Source organism: Chiloscyllium plagiosum, chromosome 4, assembly GCF_004010195.1.
Source record: "Chiloscyllium plagiosum isolate BGI_BamShark_2017 chromosome 4, ASM401019v2, whole genome shotgun sequence".
NCBI lineage: Eukaryota > Metazoa > Chordata > Chondrichthyes > Orectolobiformes > Hemiscylliidae > Chiloscyllium > Chiloscyllium plagiosum.
Window position 1 is genome coordinate 63644738 of NC_057713.1, and position 14757 is coordinate 63659494.

The following is a 14757-nucleotide window of genomic DNA, read 5'->3' on the forward strand; positions in this document are numbered from 1 at the left end:
CCAGTTGGATAGAGAACTGGCTAACCGGTCGAAGTCAGAGAGTGATGGTAGATGGTAAATATTCAGCCTGGAGCCCAGTTACAAGTAGAGTTCTGCAGGGATCAGTTCTGGGGCCTCTGCTGTTTGTAATTTTTATTAATGACTTGAAAGAGGGAGTCGAAGGGTGGGTCAGTAAATTTGCAGATGATATGAAGATTGGAGGAGTTGTGGATAGTGAGGAGGGCTGTTGTTGGCTGCAAAGGGACTTAGATATGATGCAGAGCTGGGCTGAGGAGTGGCAAATGGAGTTCAACCCTGTCAAGTTTGGTTGTCCATTTTGGAAGGATAAATAAGAATGCAGAATACAGGGTTAACAGTAGGGTTCTTAGTAAGGTGGAGGAGCAGAGGGATCTTGGCATCTATGTTCATAGCTCTTTGCGAGTTGCCATTCAGGTGGATAGAGCTTGGAAGAAGGCCGATGGTGTATTAGCGTTCATTAGCAGAGGGATTGAATTCAAGAGTCGATGATCAGGGGAATAGATAGAGTAGACAGTCAGAAACTCTTTCCCCGGGTACAAAAGGGTGTTACAAGGGGATGTAAATTTAAGGTGAAGGGTGGAAGGTATAGGGAGGATGTCAGGGGTAGGTTCTTTACCCAGAGAGTGGTGGGGGCATGGAATGCGCTGCCTGTGGGAGTGGCAGAGTCAAAATCATTGGTGACCTTTAAGCGGCAATTGGATAGGTACATGGATAGGTGTTTAAGCTAGGAACAATGTTCGGCACAACATCGTGGGCCGAAGGGCCTGTTCTGTACTGTATTGTTCTATGTTCTATGTTCTGCACCATTGCACTCAATATGCTTTCCTTTATTACCAATTGAGATTTCCCTTTACCATTGCTGACAGGATCCTTGCCCATATGTGGAGTAATTTCCACATTTTTGTTAAAAATGTCCCTCGTTCCCAACAGAGTTACCTTTGGTCTCAACTTCCACTCCATCAATCTCTACATTCAACAGATCTCTACCATTCCTAGCATCTCCAGTATGATTCCTCAAAATATCTTTACCCTTGTCTTTGTAATCCAAAGGGATTCTTCTTCCAAGACACTTTTATCCATTCTTTGACCAACTGCATCTCTTTCCACAGCAACCGCAGGTGAAAGAAGATGCAAAAGAGAAGATATTGTATTTCCAATTATTAGAGTTTATGATCATTCCAGTGCAAACTCCAGGCCCCATCGTAGACTTGGACTCCCGGCCTCAAGGTGAAGTTTGGTGCCGTCTGAGCTGATAGGACTGTCATTCGGAACTCATTTTTCTCTATTTTTCCTAATTTGTTGATGGACATTTTATTTCTTTATTTTTCTATTTTTTGCCCTAAGAATTGGTACTTAAGAATCTGTACCTAGGTACCTAAGATGGCTAATCTTTTTCACAAAAAGAGTGACAAACTCACCTGACCAGTTACCGTTCCAACGGTCTATTTTCAACAAGTCATTAATAGTATATCAAACGGCACTTGCAAAGGAATGGTTAACATAAAATAGTTTTGAATTCACAAGTGCCACTCAGATCCTGGCCTCATTACAACCTCGATCCAAAAAAAAATCAACAGAAGAACTGAACGCCAGAGAAGAGGCAGGTGCGACCATGCTTGACAACAAGGCAGCATCTGATAAGACTATGGCATCAAGGAGCCATGGTAAAACTTGAGTCAATTTGTATCAGGAGGAAATCTTTCTGCTGGTTAGAGTCATGCTGACCACAAAGGAAGACAGTAGTAACTGTTTGAGGTCAAACATCTCAGTCAAAAGGCATTTCTGCAGGAGTTTTATCCCAAGTTCAACCATCTCCAGCTGCTTCATCCATCTTCCCTCTATCATTAGGTCTGAATAGGCAATGTTCACTGTTGATTGCATAATGTTTAGCACTATTCATGACTGCTTAGATACTTAAATGCCCATGCATTTACCCACTCATCAGGAACATCTTTCCTGCATTTATCTAATCTGGTCTTGTTAGAATTGTATTAGTTTCAATGAAATTCCCCTTCATTCTTCTGAAGTCCAGTGAATATAATCCTAAAGGTTTTAATATCTCTTCATATGCAAGTTCTGCCATCCAGAAATCAATCAGTCTGGATAATAATCTGCTTCTTGCTTTTGCTACCAAAGAGAATAACTTCACATTTTTCAACATTATATTTTATTTGCCATGCATTTACCTACTCAAATCAACTTGTCAAAAATCACACTGAAGCATCTCTGTATCCTCCCCACAGTTTACCCTCTCACCCAGCTTTGTGGTGTCTGCAAACTTGGGAGATATTATGTTTAGTTTACTCATCTAAATCATTGATATGTATTGTGAATAACAATTCAAGTTGTTGAATCACAATGTTAATATGGTAATATGTATAAGACATATTAGGCAGGAGAGTGAAGAAATTCTCTCCACTTGCTTGGGTGGACGCAGCTCCAGCAACATTGAGAAAGCAAGCCTGTTTGATTTGCACTCCAACTGCCACGTTCAACATTCACTACAACATGCACTGAACTAAACTATTCAAGCTCCAGTAACAGCACTTCCAAGGATGATATCTCTACCAACTAGAAGAGTAAGAATAGCAATTGAATAAGACATCATCACCTACAATTTCCTCTCTAAACCACACACCATCCCGACCTGGAACTACAGGTCGGGTATCCATTATCTGTATCTCTAAAAATCAAACAGACTTAAAAACCAAAAGGTCTTTTCAGAAGTAGATTCAAGCAGACCTGTAGACATGTTGAGGTCTTGCACTTTGGGGAAAAAAAACTTTCAGCTTCATTTGGGCCAAGTAAAGTTTCTCTCTCCTCTAAAAGGAGCTTGAATGGAGCTGTAGACATGCAGAGTTTGGCCTTTTGGGGTTTTTAAAAAAAAAAGGTCAGTTCAGGACAAGCAAACTTTTTTCCCCACAAAAGGACATAACGGATTATATGTAGACCCACAAACAGAAAATATCCTTGTACTGAAAGCAAGTTCGTCCTGAGATTTTGGGATAAAGAACTCCCAACCTGTGTATCACTGTTCTTCCATTGTCATTTTAGGAGATCATTCCCTCCATGACTCCACACCCCACATCAGCCCACACCCAACTTCCAGCACCTTCCCCTGCCAAAGCATGAAGTGCAAAACCAGCATCGACACCTCCATCCAAGGCCCTAAAGGATCCTTCCACATCAGACAGAAATGTACCTGTACTTTCACACAAGTCATCTATTGCATCCGTTGCACCCAATGTAGAGGAGACCACACATCGGGGAGACAGGACACGAACTTGAGGATCATTTCAGAGAACATCTCTGGGACACCAGCACCAACCAACTCCACCACCCCATGGCTGAACACTTCAACTCCCCCTCCCTCCACCAAGGACATGCAGGTTCTCGCCCTCCTCCATCGCCAAATCCGAACCACCCAACGCCTGATGGAAGAACACCTCATCTTCCACCTTGGGACCCTGCAACCACCCAGGATCGATGTGGATTTCACCAGTTTTCTCATTTCCCCTCTCCCACACCTTATTCCCGTCTGAAGCTTTTATTTCAGCAACGTCCTCTTCACCTGTCCACCCTTCTCTCTAGCTTATCACCTTCTCCCCTACCTTCATTTACCGATTGCACTGTCAGCTACCATCCCTCCCAGTCCCAACCCCGTCCCATTTATCTCTTAGCCCCGAGCCCACAAGCCCTACATCAGGAATGGAGTTTCTGCCTGAAGCATCAATTCTCCTGCATCTCGGACGCTGCCTGACCTGCAGTCTTTTCCTGCACCACACTCTCAATTCTGATCTCCAGCATCTGCAGTGAGCATCTGCTGCTCACTTCACACATACAAATAAAAAACAAAGTGAGTTAGTCATACTTCTTTCAACTGTGTACTCTGTACTCACTGGTGACTACAGGGAAGATGTTTAGTCCGCAAGCATGATCCAGAACTTCTAGCTGCTTGCTAGATTGATTTTATGCCCCACTCCGAGTAGATCACTCTTTTCTCAGCCTTTAAAGTCATAAGATTAAGAAAAAAACTGACCTGTTAAGTAGGTTCTAGCATTTTATTTTCCTATCTTTTTATTTAGTTCTAAACCAGAATTGCTTAACAAGCTGGCAATATCTTTCAAACCATGGTCATAATGAGCCAGGACATGAGGAAGAATCTATCATTAGTAGAATTTTGTGCAAGAGACAATTGACTGAGAAAGAGCAAATAAGAGTCTGGTGAAAGAGGCAGGCATTGGCAATAATTCTATCTACTTAGTTAAACAAATTCAAGTTTAAGAAATAAACAGCAGGGTTACATAGGAACTATAAATTAGAGTGCCTGAATTCAATGTCAAACTGAGAACAAAAAGGGAAAAATAAAATCAGGTAGAGATTATGAGTGTGAGAAAAATGAAGAACGAAAATAAAACGTTTACATTTTATATTTCTATGATCTTTTCAAACAAGTAATAAAAGTTTCATTGTCATATTTTCAGTTTGGGAGAAATTGATTTCTGGCAATTATTTTTTTAAAGGTTCAATTTCAGGTTCTGTGCTTCACTGGCTGCACTAGCCTTACTTGCCCTTGAAGGTGTTCAGCTGTCTATTTGAACAGCTATGGTCCATTTGGTTCAAACACAACCAAAAAGCAATTAGAGGTGGAGTTCCAGGATATTAACAGAGAACAATGAAGGAATGATGATATATTTCCAAAAGAGGATAGTGAATGGCTGGGAAAGGAATTTCAAGATGATATCATCCCAAAATATCTGCTACCCTTATCTTTCTAGGTGATGTGTTTGAAAGGTGCTGTCGAAGAAACATTACTGGATTTTTGTAAAGCATCTTGTAGATGGTACACAGTTACTGTTTAATCATAGTTCAATGAATATTTTTGATGAGATGCCAAATTATTAAGTAGTGCTTGGACTTGCAATTATGTGGTTTAACTTTGCATCGCAAGTTTAGTTCTAACTCTCCCAAGTAAATACAGCAATTTTAGACCACTCAATGCAATCTAATGGCAAAGCAGAAACCAAATTAACATTTTCACGAAGTTCCTGCAGTTCCTACACATTTATAAGATGAAGGCCATCAGCCTCACCATTATTTTGACAAAGACTTGGTCAATATGATTCAATTTGAAGATAGGTTTGAACGAGGAAGTCACAGACATTTTACAGAGGCTCAAAGAATGCAGACAGTAGAGTATAGTAACCAAAAAAAAATGCTGGAAAATCTCAGCAGGTCTGGCAGCATCTGTAAGGAGAGAAAAGAGCTGACGTTTCGAGTCTAACTGACCCTTTGTCAAAGCTAACAAGAGTATAGTAAATTGGTTTCAAGTGTTAACATGTAATTTTACAAATCAATGGTAAATACTCCATAGGTATTTGTTACAATATAAAGCCTATACACACACCCCCAAAAGGTAAAGCCTTTATATGTGTAGTTAATCAAGAAATCATGAGGCAGTATGACTTACATAGATGAGAAAAGTGGAAATCCAGCACAAGAGGAATAGGCATTAAATGGCAATAAATATGGCAAAGCAATGTAAAACAAAGACAAGAGATATGAAAACCAACACTGAAAAAAAAAAGAAATATAATAATGAAAATGACAGTGGCAAAGTATAATATGGGCTATATAAATCAACGCATCCAGGCTTGTTTGACAACATCTTCCACATTTATGCTCTATAAGAACTATAAGGGCATGGTCAGCAAACGCACAGGAGCACATACAGATCCCCTCCAAGCAACACTCCATTTTGACCTAGAATTACATCACCATTCCTTCATGATCACAAGGTCAAAACCAACCAACTCCCGATATACTACTGTGAGTCCTTACACCCCTAGAACTGCAGTGGTTCAAGAAGGTGGCCCACCATCACCTTCACCACATCTAGCCAGCAACACCCACTTCCTATGAATGAACTTAAAGGTAATGGCAAGGACTATAATTAAATGATAAGAAAATTGTTTACTTATCATATGCAAATATTGTATCTGTTTTTATAATGGAGAGAAAGAACAAAAATGCCAGATAGCGCTAGTTCAGATTCACCTTGACGAGTCTCTGTTTAGTTCAGAGAACAAATCAGAATGCTTCCTTGATAGCGGAAGACTAAGAGGTCAGGAGGGGTAAAAGCGTACATATCACTAAAGATTAAGAGTACAGGTAGAATCAGAATATAGATAACAGAAGGAGGCCAATCAGCACATCTTGCTTCAGTTAGAACTACCCAATCAAATTCCTGAAGATCACCACCTCCACTCTCTTCCTTTAACCCTGTAATTCCCTGCCTAATGTATATATCCAATCACTGTAAAGGTCATTAAGTCTACTTCCACTGTCAGGTATATTGCAGATCACAACAATGCAAACAAGAGAAGAAAAGATTCCTCATGTTACTTCTGGTCCTTTCACCAATCACAGTCATCTGTTAATTCACTGACAGAAGGCTGGGAAACATAAGTAATTATTCTCTGGAACCAATTTTTCTTAGTTACTCTATCAAATCTGTTTAAGATTTTCAACACTATTTTTTCCTTGCTCAAAAGGAGAAAAATAAAATCCACATTTTCTACTTCCTCATCCCTGAGCCCATTCTAGGAAATCTATTTGTCCTCTTTCAAAAGGTCTTAAGACATCGTTCCTGAGGGAAGGTAGAAAGAATTGGACACAGTACCACCTTAATTAGAATGTGTTTGTTTTTGTACTCTGTCCATATTAATGAAGTCAAAAGGATTGTGTAAACCCTTCTAATTTGACCTGTCATCTTCAGTGAAGATGAACATACACCCTTTTAACGCTGTAAAATTTATCTCTTATAGCTCTCCTCTCTACATTATGTCAATTCACACATATCAAGTTTCATCTGTAGTCTCTTTTTCACCAGTTGCTTTATCCTAAAGTCTGTTGTTAATTGGTCTCTTTAATTACGTCAGTTAGAAAAAGGTTAGAATTGTGCTTAGTTATAATGACATTAATATTATATACATGAAAGAAAGATCAGTCATCCCTATACCTAGGCTAGAGGAAAAAAAAGTATACTTCCGTCCATCTGGCAATCTTACACTACTCTGCACCAGCCACAGTAATTTTAACTTGCATTTTACTAATAAATCTACGAAGCAGAACGTTGTGAAAAAGATTTGCAACCGTAAGACTCTCATCAACCTCCTATTAACGATGCCAACTTCACCCTATTAAATTACTCAAATACGATCTGATTTAACAAAATAAAAAAAGTATTGCAGATGCTGAAAACCTTAAACAAGAACAATGTACTGGATAAATTCAATGGGTCTGCCATCATCTGTAAAGAAAGAAACAGAGTTAATATTAACTCTGATGGTTGGAACGGTGGACTCAAACATTTACTCAGTTTACAGATGCTGCTAGATCTGCTGATTTTCTTCAGCACTTTGATTTTGATTCAGATTTCTAGCATCTGCAGTTATTCATTATTATACTATTTTTATCTTACCCATTTTCATAACTATGTTCTTTATTGCTACTATTTTCAATAGAGCAGAATATATTAACTTAATACATCTGTCTACACAAGTGTCTCATATTTTGATATTCCTTATCAAAAAGGAATACGGACCTTTGTCAATGGAGATGGAGTACAATAAAAATTAAATGATGCTTCACCATCTGGGATTCACACCTAGACTCACCAAACATTAGCCTGAAGTACTGGATTACTAGTCCAGTGACATTAAAACTGCACCACCAACTTCCAACAGGATTTGTTTTTGTGCATCAGAAAATATATTATCCTTGGATGATTATTGTACAAAGAAATTAAGTACTGAGTTGCATAAACTTTGCTGTCATTGCCTGAACTTAGAAAGTTGAGATCTCTAAAATTATAATGAAGAGTGGACTCAAATCCAGACTCTCATGTAATGTTCTACAGATCCAGCAACAAATACCCCAACAGTAGAGAGTGTAATTTGAATCCAATAAAAATCAGGAATTAAAAAGACTAATGCTGACTATGCCAATGCTTACGGAAGGAAACTGCTGTCCTTGTCTGGTCTGGCCTACGTGTGACTCCAGCCCCATAGCAATATTTTTGACTCTTGACAGACCTCTGAAATGGCCGAGCAGACATTACAGTTATATCAAATATAAAGGAAAAATCAGAATTAAAATTAGATGGATGACCTGGCATTAAAATGTCAAGGCAAATATAGCCCTGTCAACCCTGCAAAATCATTCTTAGTAATATCTAGTGGCTAGAGCCAAAATTTGGAAAGGTTTTGCATAGACTAGTCAACCAACAACCTGACAGTAACATTCATAGAATCATAACTTATAACGTATTAGAAAAGCGCTGAAAATGTGTTGCTGGAAAGGCGCAGCAGGTCAGGCAGCATCCAAGGAGCAGGAGAATCGACGTTTCGGGCATGAGCCCTTCTTCAGGAACACATTTTCAGCTCTGATCTCCAGCATCTGCAGTCCTCACTTTCTCCTAATGTATTAGAAAACACCACACTATCACCATCACTATCCCTGGTATGACTCATCCCAACGTAGCACAAACCCAGCATAGGTGGAAGCATTGTGGTATATAATCAGAAGGGAGTAGCATAGGAGTCCATTGACTCCAGACCCTATGACGTCTCATGGCATCAAAACAAACATGGACATGGAAATCTCCTGCTTTTTAACCCCTACCCCTGCCCTCAAATCATCAGATGGATCAATGTTCCTCCATATCGAGTACAAATTGAAAGATGCACGGAGGTTGGCAAGGGCACTTACCATCCAGCACCACTACTAACTGAGCTGGTTGAAACCTAAAGGACGATCTGCTAGACTTCGTATAGTATGCAGGTGGTGAGGGAAATCAAATGAGAAGGAAAAGTATAAAACTTCATTCTCAGCAATCTGCCTGCAGCAGTTACATCAATCCATGAAAGTCTTGCGAAGAGTGACCACTGCACACAGTCGTTATGGAGATGACATCCAGCCTTCACATTGAGAATGCAATCTTTTATGTCAATGAGCATCATCACAGTGATAAATTCAAATAAATACTGCAACTCAAGACTAGGCACCCATGAGGTGCTGTGGGCCGTCATCAGCAGACTTGTACTCAAGTAAAATCTGTAACCTCACTGCATGAAATATCCCCCACCATTAACATTGAGCCAGATTCAAAGAGTGCAGGACAACGTCAAGAACAGCACCAGGTTTACTTAAAAGTGAGGTGCCTACCTGGTAAAGTGGTACAAAAGGAATACTTGACTGCAAATCGTGTAAGTAAGAGTGATTGACAGGACTAAGTGATTCCACACCTAGCGGATCATTTCAAAGCTCAACAGTTCTGCCATCACACCCCAGTTGTAAATAGTGGTGGACAATTAAACAACTTATCACAGGGAACACCACCACAAATATTCCCCCCATCACAATAACAGGGGACCCAGAACACTGAGGCAAAAGAGAAGGTTGAAGCATTTGCAACAATCTTCAGCCAGAAGCGCTCAGAGATGATTGGGCTGGTTCTGGAGGTCTCCAGCATAACAGATGTCAATCTTTAGACAATTCAATTCAATCAAGAATTGGATGGAGGCACTTAGATACAACCAAAAGCTATGAGCCCTGACAACATTCCAACAGTAATCCTGTTGACTTGTGCTCTCTGCAGGGTGTTCCTCTGGGGAGTGTGCTAGACCCAAACATTTTCAGTTGTTTCATCAATAACCTTCCCTCTGTCATAAATTCAGGAGTGGGGATGTTCGTTGTTTAATCAATGTTCAGCACCACTTGCGACTCATCAGGTGCTGAAGCAGTCCCAATCCAAATACAGCAAGATCTGAATAATATCTAGGTTTGGGTTGAAAAGTGGCAAATAACAATAAGGCCACCCACGTGTCCAGCTCCAATAAAAGAGAATCCAACCATGTCTCAATATTAAATGGCATTACCATCACTGAATCCTCAACTATCAACATCCTGGGGTTACCACTGACCAGAAACTGAAGTGGACTAGCCATATAAATACTGCAGCTACAAGAGCAGACCAGAAGCTAGGAACCCTGCAAGTCTTTCACCTCCTACCATCTACAAGGCACAAGTCAGGAGTGTATTGGAATACTCCCGACTTGTCGGTTTGAAGCTGAACTCATCAACACTATAGAAGCTTGACAATATCCAAGACTACAGTGGCCCACTTGATTAGCACCACATTCATAAATATCTGTTATTTTCACCAACAATGCTTAGTAACATCAGTGTGTACTACCTACAAAACGCACTGCAGAAATTCACCAGGCCTCTCAGACTGTACCTTCCTAACCTATGACCACCACCATTTACTAAGACAAGGGCAGAAATTACATGGGAATATCACCACCTTCTCCTCCAAACCACCTACCATCCTGACTTGGAAATATATCACTGACGTCACCCTACATAATAGGTTTAAAATCCTGGAACTCCGTTCCTAATGCCATTGTGGTTTAACTATGCTAAACGGATTGCAGTGGGTCAAGACAACTGTTCATCACCACATTCTAAAGGGCAACAAGCAATTGTCAAGAAATGCTGGCTCAGCCAGTCATCTACATTTCATTAGTGTATAATTAGAAAGTACTATTTGCTGTAGTAGAGAACGCAGACAAGAAAGTACAATCTTAAGATTGTAGCCAGGCTGTTTTGGAGTGAAAAGTAAGGAAGTAGTTTCTCTACATAGCACACAATGGAAATCTAGGCGTTGACAACAATTTGCAATTATATAGTAGCTCGGACATAATAAAACACCCCAAAGCACTTCATTGGTGCTGTCAAATAAAAATCTGGCACCAAGCCATAAGCAAATATTAGAACAGACAAAAAGCATGGTCAAAGAGGCAAGTTTAAGGAGTGCCTTAAAAGGAAGAGAACCAGAAGAGTTTAGGGATAGAAATCTCGGAAGATTGTAGGCAGGAGTTTACATAAAATAAGGAAGTATAAAGCCACAGAAGGATTCAAAAATAGCAAGTTTAAAGTGAAGACACTGCCAGATTTGGAGCTAGCACAGGTCAGCAAACATAGGGGAAAGGATGAAGTGAACTTGGTGCTGATTAGGAGACTGACAGTAATAATTGCAATGAGCTCAAGTTGACAGAGGCACAAAGCAAGTGACCAGCCAGAGTTGCTGGAAATCTAGAATTATCAGATTATTTTAGTCTTCCCACTGTTTAATTGGAAGGAATTTCTGTTCAAAACAAAATTCTGACACCAAACATGTAATCCTAATTCACAGACAATGGAGAATCAAGAGATAGTCATAAAGCAGTGTTGGGTATCATCAGAATATACACGGAACAGTATTGTCACTGACAACAGTAGTGGATGCTCAGTCAATTAGAATCTTCAAACCTGGAACTGACCAATTTTAGCTGGGCAAGGGTATTAAGAAAAATGGAACAAATTATAAATGGATTTGAGGTACAGATCAGCTATGTTGTAATTCAATGAGAAAATAGGTTGAAGAGGTTGAATGGCCTATTTCTGTTCCAATATTGAAAGTTGATAATATACCAGTCTAAGGCTTTAACTGTATTAATTTAAACCAGAAAGTTAGTTACTATAGTGCAATAAAGGATTTGTATTTAAACAAAGTGCAATGTTTAGTTTTATTCTTGGCCAAGGAAACTGCATCCATAAACTCCCCTCGCCTTCAAAGTGCAAAGTGAATTCTCTAGTTCCACCATGAACGCATTTTTATCCACAATTTAAACACAAAATAATTACCTGCAACAGATTAAATAAATTTCTGAGATACCTTACAAACGATATCCCGAGGCTCTCTATAACACAATTCCTTTATAGCATGGATTTAAAAACAGAAAAAGTTAGAAGCAACAATTTTTTTTGCCAGAACATGCTTCTGTAGTAAGAACATTTATTTATTTCAATTAGGTTTCCGTGAAGCTTTATGATTAGAATATGATGTCACCTCCACAAAAATACTTTTGGAAAAATCACGAACAGAACACAGAATGCATACTGCCCAAAAGACTGCAGTAACATAATTTATACATGCAATCATGCATATTCAGAAAATAATACACCATGTCTTGTATAAAACATCTATACTTTCAAAGGTTTTCTTAATTTATGATGTCAATGTCACTGTGCATTTTTCAGCAGAATACTATGTCTTGGGCCCAATCTATCCTACTCACATGCCTAAAGCCTATGGGCGAGTAAAGTTTTTATCAGTATCATTTCAAACTAATTTTCTGTAAACTAACCTTTTCTGAAGTGTATTTATTTTACATTCCATTTTGAGTAACGACACTTCTTACCCAGCTTCAATCTTTCCATAATGCTTTAAACTCTTCATTAATATACATAGTCGAGTAGCAAGTAAATATAACATTCTCAAAGAAGTTCAATGATATGGAATTGCTCAGAGACAAACCCCAAGAACACTATTTTTCAGACACTAGTCATTGTTCTCCTTCTACTTCCATATTTAACTCGAGTATTGAGATATTTTTCTTTGTTCTTCTGGACAGCTTTGCTTCCATACAGCAAAAAAAAAAGGAATAACTTGAAAATTACAAAAAAAAACAAGCAACACCACAAACACCACTTCAAGTTCTGTAATGAGGCTTTGTTTTTTCCTCTCTATATATGGACTACTTTTCTGGTTGTGCACCCCTTCAGCTGCAGGTGCACAATCCAATTTTTGGGATGTCAATAATAAGAACTGGAATGTTCCAATGTGTGTGTCAACATGCGAAGCTCTACATCAGAAATCAAAGCAAAAACAGTGGCCCTTTGTAGTTTTTTCTTGTTTCCTCATTGTTGTTACAACCAAAGACCTTTGGACTTGCTGCAGCTTTCTAATACCCAAACAAATAATTGTTTTTTACTTGAATCCCAATTATAATTTTCTTCACAAACTCTTCTACAAAAAGAGAAATGACACTGTGCACATTACTAGCATGATCACGAGGTAGCTAAATGAATTTCAACCTTAGCACAGGGTCTTACACACCATTTCCAAAGAATCAAAAGGACTCTTGCAGTTTGTTTACCAAGTTAGGGGTTGTGAAACAACTTTTACAACAAGTTAACATGAATTCAACAAAGTTAAAAATCACACAACACCAGGTTATAGTCCAATAGGTTTAATTGGAAGCACACTAGCTTTCAGAGCGACCTGATGAAGGAGCATCGCTCCAAAAGCTAGTGTGCTTCCAATTAAACCTGTTGGACTATAACCTGGTGTTGTGTGATTTTTAACTTTGTACACCCCTGTCCAACACCTGCATCTCCAAACCATGAATTCAACAAGGTACAGCAAGAGTATTTTTAAGTTTTAGATAAATATGCACAAAACCCAGTCATGTCGAGACCAAAGAGGAGATCTTCTGTCCTTCCTCACACTGTATGATTAACAGTAACATAACATTGCAAGATACAAGCAAAAAACTTGGAAGCAAATTTCAAGCAAAGTTTTTAAAATAAAAATCAGCACCATTCCTACGTCGGTCTTTTCTTCAAACCTGCAGACAAAAAGAAAACATGTCGATTGTCCAGTTCAACTGCACAAATAATGGAAAGCGGTATTTAAAACCTTCTCTCCCCGAATGTTTGCTTTGACTACTATGCGAATAGTTAAATAGGTAAATAAGGCTCTTTAAAACTTTAACTCCCAGCAAACCATATTAGAGATCGCTACCACGAAAAAACAATGACGACATTAGCAGAAACCGTGGCACTTCAAATGCAAAGTTCACTGCTCAGGGCTTCAATGTTTGGAAAAGTATAACAAAGCACAGCCAGTTATGAAAAGGCGAGATGAGTACTTCCTCCAGAAGAGATCAAAGGCAGTGAGTAGTTAACGCTGGCAGAGTTGAGGAGAGTTCAGAGTTGGTGAGTGTGGGCAGACAGAGCGCGATTACTGGGCTCAGCTGATCATCTGTCTGTGGCATCGTGCAGCAAATAAAGACAAAAGGAGACACATCCTGTCAGCTCCCCACACTCTTCACAAGTCCGGCCTACAACCCCGTTGGTCCCATCACCCTAGGGCCACCCTGACAGGCGTCAGGCCTCCCGCAGAGGCTGCGGGCCGGGGGGGGGGGGGAGGGGAGATTGAGCCCGCTCCAACCGGGGAGAGTCAGTACCTCCAGGCCAGCCGGCCCGGGACAGCCCGGGACAACCCGGGAGGGGGGGACGGGGACAGCAACACCGCGCTCTTCACACACACCTTTACAAATACATCCCCACAACACCCACCGTGTGCAGGGAGCTAGACCGGGACAATGAGGCCGCGAACCTCGGGGCCCTGCTCGGTCAGTCGCTCCAGCTGAACCACCGCTCTTCCTCAACTCCAACTCCAAAACAGCTGAGGATGTAAACACTGTGTCACGTGACTGAGGGCCCCGACTCCGCCCCCAACACCTCTACTGCGCAGGCACTGCACATAGACACTGCTCACTGTACTGCCACCGCACAGGGGCACACTGTTTACTGTACACAGACACACTGCTCACTGTACACAGACACACTGCTCACAGCACTGCACAGAGACACACTGCTCACTGTACTGCCACCGCACAGGGGCACACTGTTTACTGTACAGAGACACACTGCTCACAGCACTGCACAGAGACATACTGCTCACTGTACACAGACACACTGCTCACTGTACTGCCACCGCACAGGGGCACCACTGTACACAGACACACTGCTCACAGCGCTGCACAGAGACACACTGCTCACTGT

The 14757-nt window shown here is 40.3% G+C and overlaps 1 protein-coding gene across 1 annotated transcript in view; it reads right to left on the bottom strand.

Moving 5' to 3' along the window:
* pcmtd1 (protein-L-isoaspartate (D-aspartate) O-methyltransferase domain containing 1) overlaps positions 1-14401 on the bottom strand; it is a 78211-nt gene extending 63810 nt beyond the window's left edge. Inside the window, exon 1 of the mRNA XM_043689336.1 lies at positions 14269-14401. The gene's annotated coding sequence lies outside the window, so the exon portion shown is untranslated. The remainder of the gene's footprint in view (positions 1-14268) is intronic.
* Positions 14402-14757: the final 356 nt, after the last annotated feature.